We start from the raw sequence: 10000 nt of genomic DNA, 5'->3' as shown, positions 1-10000 counted from the left end.
AATCAATTTTCTTTTTTTTTTGTTATATAGCTTCAGATTTTTATCCCATGACAAACAAACAGTGAGCAGGACTACTCAGCGTGGGTCAGAGATATATTATTTCGGATATTAGCATAGGTCTGTCCAGATTAAGAATATACAATGTAATACTGCAGCTGCTGACATGTCATCATGGATCGTCGTAATGTGAGAGTTTGAACTCAAAACCAATGACACGAAATTGATGATATTCATAACTATATTAATTTCCAAATTAGCAAAGAAATATGAAAGAATTTAACGCGAAAAATTGTTCAAACACCAGGTGGAGCTTGTCTTATAAAAGGGGTTTCAGCTGGAAGAACTTCTGGGATGTGAGAGCCAAGGTGGAGCCTATGAATGCCTGATGGAGACTGCCCACCTTCCTAAAATCCTTCACGATCTCCTTGAATTTTGAGAGGTGTTCTTGGTAGACGAGAAAGAAGTTTCGTTCTCCGTTGCAAAATATGCATTGGAGGCCCTGCCTAGTCTATTTGTCTGTTGATTCTGGTGATGTTAAAGCAGAAACTATCCAAACGACATGGATTTAATTATACTGGGCCGACAGTCTCTGTCTCTACAATAAGACTCCAGGACACTTCTACCTAATAATAATAATAATAATAATAATAATAATAATAATAATAATAATGATAATAATAATAATAATAATAATACAGTTAGAGAATTAAGGCCAACAGACCAGATATAGTTGTCAGAGATCATGAAGGAAAAAAATGCTTTCTAATTGATGTATCAATACCGGCAGATGACAACGTGTCTCTAAAAGAAATGGAGAAACTTTCAAAATACAAAGACCTGGAAATGGAAGTAACCAGAATGTGGAATCTGAGAGCAGAAACAATTCCTATCATAGTAGGTGCATTAGGCATGATAAAAAAATATTCAGACAAATACATAACAAAAACACCAGGACTTACAAACGCATATAACATACAGAAAATTGCACTACTAGGCACTGCACACATCCTACGCAGAACACTATCCATACAATAACCATCAGAGCATCACAACAAATCACAGCACATACCTAAGGCACACAGAGCTGCGCTCGGTAGGGGAGTGAAAGCACGCTATAAAAAATAAAACTACTGAATAATAATAATAATAATAATAATAATAATAATAATAATAATAATAATAATAATAATAATAATAATAATAATAGTAATAATTGATGCAGTACATGTCCTGATGCAGTACCAGGCAGTGGCACTCATGGCTTCTGACCATAACTAATTGGAAGTGTTATCACGTACATAGTTTTGTCTTGGTATAAAAGATGGGTTACAGCAAATATTCTGCTCAATACCAGATTTGCTTGTTAGTTGCTTGACCATAACCAGTTGAGCATGCCCCTTAGTGGCTGACAATATGTGCATCTCTGATCACGAGCAGAAATAGTAGGGGAGCATCATAGCCATATGTTGAGAGGAATTCTTTGGGGTTTGAACAATTAACCTGTGTTTCGTTCAACATCCTTAAACAACCCTTATTCAGGGACCTTTTGAGCAGGATGGGCTGCTGGACCCGAAGAAAGTTCTAACTGGGCCCCACCTGCAAGGTGATGCGCGGTTTATCTTGATATGAGATCAGACGGGTAGTCATGATGGGTATACTGGGCTTCGTATAGTTTACCTCAAAGTTACTTTGATGGCATGCACTGCTCTCTCACTCAATAATAATAACAGCAATAACAACAACAACAATAACAACAACAACAACAACAACAACAACAACAACAATAATAATAATGCGCCTCCTCATTGATATGACTGTCCCAATCGATATAAACGTATCTGTTAAGACCTATCAAAAACTGAGCAAGTATAAAGATTTTGAAATAGAAATTAGCAAAATGTGGAACAATAAAACAATACCTGTTGCCATAGGTGCCCTAGGAATGATAGCAAAAGGGGCTGATTGCTACTTAGCTTAGATACCAGGAAACCCCAAAATGGCAGAAATTCAAAAAGATAGTGCTCATGGGAACTGCCTATATCCTACGTAAAATACTGTCTATGTAATCTCAAATTTTAAAACAAACTCATAATTTTCTTATGCTTTCTTAAACCTTCTCTAGAACAATACTGTGTACAAAACTAAATATATGACACCCTAGGCATAACACCAACATGAATTTCTAACTTGTCTTTTGAGGTCTCTGGGTGAGACTTGGAGACAAAGCAAAAGTTAAACATAATAATAATAATAATAATAATAATAATAATAATAATAATAATAATAATAATGATAATAATAATAATAATAATAATAATAATAATAAAAATAATAATAATAATAATATAAAATGCCCTGATACAGTACCAGGCAGTGGTTATGCCCTGATGCAGTACCAGGCAGAGGCTCTCGTGGCTTCTGACCTTAACTGATTGGAAGCGTTATCATGTACATTCTTTTGTCTAATAATAATAGAGATACCTAGTCCAAAGTAAAGAAACACTGCTAATGTCAGTTAGGAACGAGGGTGTATTGAAAGCAGAGAATAAAGGAGACGAAGAAAAATTACGCAATAAGGGGCTACACAATCAATTCCAACTGGAAGAAAATAGATGGGATTGGCTGAAGAAAGGAACACTTAAAAAGGAGACCGAGAGCACTATACTGGCAGCGCAAGACCAATTTTTGGCCAGAAACTGGAGGGTTAATGTTTGGAGTGAGTGTTTCCGCTGTGCCGCATCTGTAATAGAGCGGATGAAACCATTGCCCATATCACAAACAAATGCCCTTCAATTGCCAGAAACCATTGCAAGTTGTGGCAACATGATCAGGTAGCGAAAATGTTACATTAAAAACTGTACGTAAAGCGAGGGCTAAAGAGAGACAAGACCTGGTATGAGCACAAATCGCAGAGATTGGCCGAGTCGGAGACTAGGAAACTCATCTGAGGTTTCCCAATCTAAACGTATCATGTGTTAGAGCATAACAGACAGGACCTAGTGGTAGTCGGCAGGATGCACCACATGTGCTATATAGTTGATGTTGCATGCCCATTTGGCCCATGAATAATTAAGAAGAAAGGCAAAAAAGCAGATAAATACAACCCTCCTAAATACGAAATAGCCCTCCTATGGAAAATGAAGAATGGATTACATATCTCTTACCAAAAAACAGAAGAAACTACTAACCCTCTAAAATACCGACCCATAACATGCCTCACCCCCATATATAAACTAGCAACAGCTATAATAGCGAATAAAGAATATGAATTCTTGGATAAAAGGAAGTTATTCCCAGTGGAACAAAAGGGATGTAAAAGGAGTTCATAAGGATGTAAGGACCAATTACTGATAGATAAAATGGTCATTGAAAATTGCAAATTTAAACGCAGAAACCTTAGCACCACTTGGATAGATTACAAGAATGCTTTTGACAGTGACCCTCATGCATGGATCATCAAGGCTCTGGAAATTTAGAAGATAGCTCCAACAGTTGTGAACTTTTTAAAAGTAATCATGGATTCGTGGAGAACCACCCTCATTTTAAACTATACACAAAGATATACCACCTTACTAGACATTAATATCGCCTGTGGTATCTTTCAAGGCAACTCATTATCACCATTACTATTCTGCTTCAGTTTGTTCCCTTTATCCACGCAACTGAATAAGACTAAGAGAGGGTATAAGATCTTTGACCAGAAAATTAATCAGTTACTCTATATAGATGATCTAAAACTGTTTGCCAAAACGACAAATAATTAGAAGAGCTCCTGAATATTGTCAAAGAATTCAGCTCTGATATGGAATTCGGACTTGATAAATGTGCAAAGGCTACTTTCAAGGCAGGGAAGTTCAAAAAGGGAGAAAACATAAAACTTGATACTACCACAGCTATTCGAAATGTTGACCAATCCGAAGTATACAGATATCTGGGAACCAATGAAGGTGATGGTATCCAGCGCTCTAAAATGAAAGAGAAAATCCGCAAGGAATGCTACTGAAGGGTAAAAATGGTCCTAAACTCATAATTAAATAATTCTTTGGCCATGCCAGTAACCACATATAGCTTCAGTATCATTAAGTGGAGTTTCACTGCTATGCAGAATAAGGATGGAAAGCTCCGTAAAAGCTTTACAAGGTACCGAGTACATTATCCAAAATCAGATGTAGACAAGATTTATCTTCCAAGAAAAATAGGTTGTAAAGGCCTGATACAGCTTGAACAATCCTTCAGATCAGCAATAATAGGCCTTGAAAATACCTTAATACAACAAGTGACGTGCTCTTACGAACGCCACTGAAGTATGAAGATTCCAAACAAGCTTCAGTCATGAATCTTAATCAGAAATTTAAACAGTCTCTTGGTTTACAAGTTAACTATAAGAATTATTAAAAAACCCAAATACTGACAGACCTACCATTGTTTCTCCTGATTTAGAAATTAACAACCAGAAAGACCAACGAGATGCAAATAGTAACAAACCTATCACTGATGCAAAAATCATCAAACAAACAGCAAGGAAGGCTTTCATGAATAATATCGAAGACAACTGGACAGGTAAACTCCTGCATGGAATATACCCTAACTACCTGTCCAAGTCAGATATTGATCAAAATCTATAACACCAATGGCTACAAGGGACAGGTCTGAAAGGGGACACAGAAGGTTTTGTTATTGCAGTACAAGATCAGAGATTACCTACCGGAAACTACCATCCAAACGTCCTTAAAGATGGATCTGACCCCACCTGCAGAATTTAGGAAAATTCACAGAGACAATTGATCATGTTAATTCTGGCTGCCCAGTCCTCGCTGAAAAGGAATACCCCATAAGGTAATACAGGCTAGGGTAGTACATCCACTAGAATGCATGTAAATACTACGAAATTAAATCCCATGATAAGTGGTACAGGTATCATCCAGGGTGCGTAATAAATGGCGAGGGCGCCACCATCCTTTGGAACTTTCCAATACAAACAGACAAAATATTTGACTCCAATCGACCAGACATGATCAAGGACTACAATAGAAGATCTTGTCTATTAATATTTATGCCACAAGATCAAAATGTCTCTAGAAAGGGATGCGAAAAGCTTTTTCACTATAAAGAGCTGCAAATTGAAATCCAAAAAATGTGGAAGCTTAATCCTATGATAATACCAGTAGAAATTGGTGCATTGGGAATGATAAAGAAGGGAGCTGAGAAGTATATTAAGCAACTCACTGCTAACTCCAATCTCTGTGAAGTACAAAAGATAGCCTTGACGGGTACAACCCATATACTACGGAAAACACTCTCCATCTAAAATGGAATAAATGTGGTGATAATTTTAGCATGCATAGCAAAACAAAAGTGCCCTTGCTAGATTTGGCCTCCGGAGGATGCAGTTGAAATAAAGTTATAATGAAAGAAAACCATAAATAATAATAATAATAATAATAATAATAATAATGATATTAATGATAATGATGATGATGATGATGATGATGATGATGATGATGATGATGATGATGATGATAATAATAATAATAATAATAATAATAATATAATAATAATAATAATAATAATAATAAACGAAGCTCCAGTTATATCATTCTAATGGATTATTGCGCTCAAACAATATTAGCATATACTGTGGAATTTTCCAAGGTGACTCACTTTCACCACTAATTTTCTGCATAGCACTAATACCACTCTCAAGTGAACTTAATAGGACAGGATATGGCTACTAAATTGACAACAGGAAAATAAGCCATCTATTTTATACGGATGATTTAAAACTATATGGCAGATGTGATGAAGAGCTTCAAGGACTACTACATACTGTGAAAGGATTTAGTGATGATATCGGGATGAAGTTTGGCCTTGAAAAGTGTGCCAAAGCCACTTTTAAGAAAGGGAAAATGGTAAAGTCTAGTTCAATCGAATTAGATGTCGAAATAGTAATAAAGGAACTTGAGCAGGAACAAACCTATAAATACCTAGGAATAAATGAAGCCTCTGGTATCCAGCATGCAAGCATGAAAGAGAAGGTTGGGAAAGATTGTTATAGAAGAGTTCGAGCAATCCTGAAGTCTGAGCTGAATAAGGTGTTAGCCATAAATTCCTTAGCAGTACCAGTTGTTCTTTAAAGCTTCAATGTGCTTAACTGGAATACCAATGAAATAATGAAAATTGACAGAAAAATCCGAAAGCTACTGACTTGTAATAAGATGCACCATCCAAAGGCAGACGTGGATCGCCTTTACCTTCCCAGAGCTCAGGGAGGTCGAGGCTTGATCCAGCTTGAACTTACATACAAAACCACCACAATTGGACTGGCCAAATACCTTGAAGCAACCAACGATTGGATGCTAAAACTTGTTGAAAAACATGAAAGACCGAAACAACTTCACTCTATTCTCAAAGAGAGCCAAAAATTCGCTGCTGATCTCTTAGATACCCACCAGATTGATCAGGCTGAAGGAAATGCGCCGACTGCAGCTGCAAAGAAAAGAAAATTAATTGCAAAGACAAAAGCACATGAAAATTTAGCTAGCAGATGGGAAGAGAAACCTCTCCATGGCAAGTATGTGGCCCGTAGCAAACAAGCTGATGTCGACCAGAAACACACGCACCAATGGTTACGAAGCTCAGGGCTGAAAGCAGAGAGTGAAGGTTTCATATTAGCTGCTCAAGACCAAAGCTTATTAACCCGGAACTACGAAGCCAATGTGATAAAAAATGGAGCTGACCCAAAATGCCGATTCTGTAAGGATGAGATTGAAACAATAGACCACCTAATCTCAGGGTGTAGAGTCTTAGCACCTGCAGAATATAAAGCAAGACATGACAGAGTCGGCCAGTATTTACATTGGACAATATGTCGGCATTATAAAATCAAAACCGCTGACAAATGGTATAAACACCATCCTGAAGCTGTGACTGAGGGATAAAATGTCAATTCTATGGGACTTCTCCGTACAGACCGACAAAACTATAAAAGCTAATAAACCGGATATTATTATAAAAGATCAGACAAAGATGTGTTTATTAATTGTCATGAGTATCCCTTGCGATCACAATATAGCGGCGAAAGAATTTGACAAGATTAGTAAATATAAAGACCTACTAATAGAAATTGAAAAAATGTGGCATCTCAAGGCGACTACAGTACCAGTGATTGTAGAATCTCTAGGAATGATAAAAAAAGGTACTGAAACCTATTTGAAAATGATTCCAGGCTTACCATCCCTACAAGAAGTGCAAAAAATCGTATTAACTGAACGGCTCATGTACTGAGAAGAGCTCTATCACTGTGAAAACAACATCTATCCATGAATTTATTTATTTATTAATTTTTAAATACATATTTTATCTGTGAATTTGCGCGTGTAATCTGGGAAAACATATGGAAAACACTCGGCGAGAAATGGAAAAAAATTTGAAGAAAAAAGGAAAAACATAATAATAATAATAAAAGGAAGTGGTTGAAATCTCCCTATGCTCTGGTTGATGATACATCTAGTGACGATGACAGTGTTACATCCGGCAGGCTCAGAGACACTGGTCCGACTCAGCAGAAAACATAGGTGGAATATCTCTAATGAACCACAGGAAAGGAACAGTGATAGCTTCCTCAATGAGAGACATAAAGATAGTTTGGAAAAAGACAATAAAACTAATGGTGGCATGACAGATGGGCAAAAGGCAATCTACGACAGAATAAAAGCAAAGATACAGGAGAACGATAGCGACATTATTTGCAACCTTAAAAACGTTGATCGATGGAAATTGAACCAAGAAACGAAAAATGTAAATGAAATTCTGAAATACATCACAAAAAAAAACATCTCAGAAACAAATAATTTGCTCAAGGCAGCAAGTATTGTAGCAGATAATGTGGGTGTTGATGTCAAGAAAAAGAAATGCAATGTGAGTGACACAAGACAATATCCATGGTGGAAAAGAAGAATAGAGGTGGGGTTAGATATGCTCTCGAAGGACATTTCTGTGTTAGACCGAAAAGAAAGGGGGAGCTTAAAAGCGAACAAAAATACAGGGCACTGATTGAAAGAAAGTGCCTGAAAGTGGTAATGGCGGAACTGAAACAGCCGCTAGTTGCAAAGAAAGCCAAGATGGAAAGATACGACCAAAGAATGAAGGGTTACCACCAGAATAGGTTATTCAGAGTAGATCAGAATAGATTCTACAAAGAAATAAGTGGAGAGTGTACAGATGAAAAATTAATATCAGATAACATTGAAAGTCAAAGGTTTTGGAGTGACATCTGGAGCAAAGACAAGGAGAACAAGACGGATGCTGAATGGTTGCAAGAACTGAAACAAACAGTAGTCTGTTCACAACAGGCAGAACTAGTCATTTCAGTTAGGGAAATGAAGGAAATCAGCAAAAAGATGGGCAACTGGAAGGCTCCGGCACTAGATGGAGTTCAAAGCTACTGGATCAAAAGATTTGGTGAATGTCATGCACGAATAACTTCACAACTCAACATTTGTTAAATGCCGACCAAGTAGCACCTGAGTGGTTGACAATGGGTAAGGACAGTGATGTGCTCGCTAAACATCGAAAAAGGGCAATACAGTAGACAATTACAGGCCAATATCCTGCTTGCCACTTATATGGAAATTATTGACTGGAATTGTCGCAGAGTCAATGTGTGGATATCTGGAAAAAATGGAGGCGTGCCACATGACCAGAAAGGTTGCAAGCGTAACTGCAGAGATACTAAGGATCAACTCCTGGTAGACAAGACTGTACTTAAAGACTGCAAAGGAAGGAAAATTAACTTTGCCATGTTCTATGGAAGAGAATTTTTCAAACCAGTATACACCAGGTATCAGTTATACCGTTATGAGTTTTCTTCGAGATATTCCAAGAAAGAATTATTTCACGTTCTCTCTGAAGCTTACAAAATTCTCAAGATGTCAACTATATACACACATACATAAACACGTACATATCTACACAAGCACATACATACATACATACATATATACATACATACATACATACATACATACATACATACATACATACATACATACATACATACATGCATACATACATACATGCACATATCTATATATATATACAGGGAGCGATGGGTAGAGTGTCACCATTTAATATTTTTAATTTCGCGTATCCGCATTGTTTGTTTTTGATTTTGTCAACTACATAGTATAGTAGGGTCTGTTGGGCACTCTCTGTGAGAAAAACAGCACCATGACGCAATTCCCTCTACCAGAAATTTAGAAACGACATGCTTTACTGTGTGGCAGTCGCGCTGGAAGCTCCAATACGAACATTTCAGAGTGTTTAGGTGTCAATCTGAGGAGAGTGCAGTCTGAGGACATGTGCCGAGGGTGATAAAAACCAAACAACCAGTCAATATCATGGTGTTTTGAGTGGTCACTAGTGATAGCGACGTTATGCCTACTTTCATTTTTCCGCACGGTCTCAGACACAACACAGAGGCCTACATAAAATTCCTGGAAGGAGTTGTACTACCTTGGGCGAAGAGGGTAGTTGCTGGAAGATCCTATGTCTAGCAACAGGATTCTGCGACATGCCATAAGTAGGAGAACCCAATCATGGCTCTCAGACAATTTCTGTGACAACACCACCCCTAACATCTGGCCACCTAACTCCCCAGACTGCAACTCACTTGATAATTATGTGCGGGGCGCAGTTGAGCGAGGGACCAACAAAATTCCTTGTAACACCAAAGATTAACTGAAGGCAAGTATAATTGTAGCACTCACCAACTTAAACAAGAAGACCGTCCAGAAGAGTTGCAGGAGAGTCCGAAGTCGTCTGGAGGCTGTGATTGAATCCAATGGCTATTTTTATTGAATAAATTTTCTCTTTCCAGGATATTGTTAGGATAATTTTCAGGATAGTTGTATATGATTTTGGTAAATATATCTGTTAAAATGAGATGTCAGTGTCATTTTCCTTTTTTGCGTAATTTAGACGACAATTTATTCACCTCACC

The 10000-nt window shown here is 37.4% G+C and overlaps 1 protein-coding gene across 2 annotated transcripts in view; it reads left to right on the top strand.

Annotated features, from left to right (window-relative positions):
- The window catches only part of LOC118767942, a 37899-nt gene that overhangs the window by 19646 nt on the left and 8253 nt on the right, over nucleotides 1-10000 (top strand). The window lies entirely within an intron of this gene.

This window comes from Octopus sinensis, linkage group LG25, assembly GCF_006345805.1.
Source record: "Octopus sinensis linkage group LG25, ASM634580v1, whole genome shotgun sequence".
NCBI lineage: Eukaryota > Metazoa > Mollusca > Cephalopoda > Octopoda > Octopodidae > Octopus > Octopus sinensis.
Note: the sequence above shows the minus strand (reverse complement) of the source record. Positions and strands in the feature narration are given on the sequence as shown.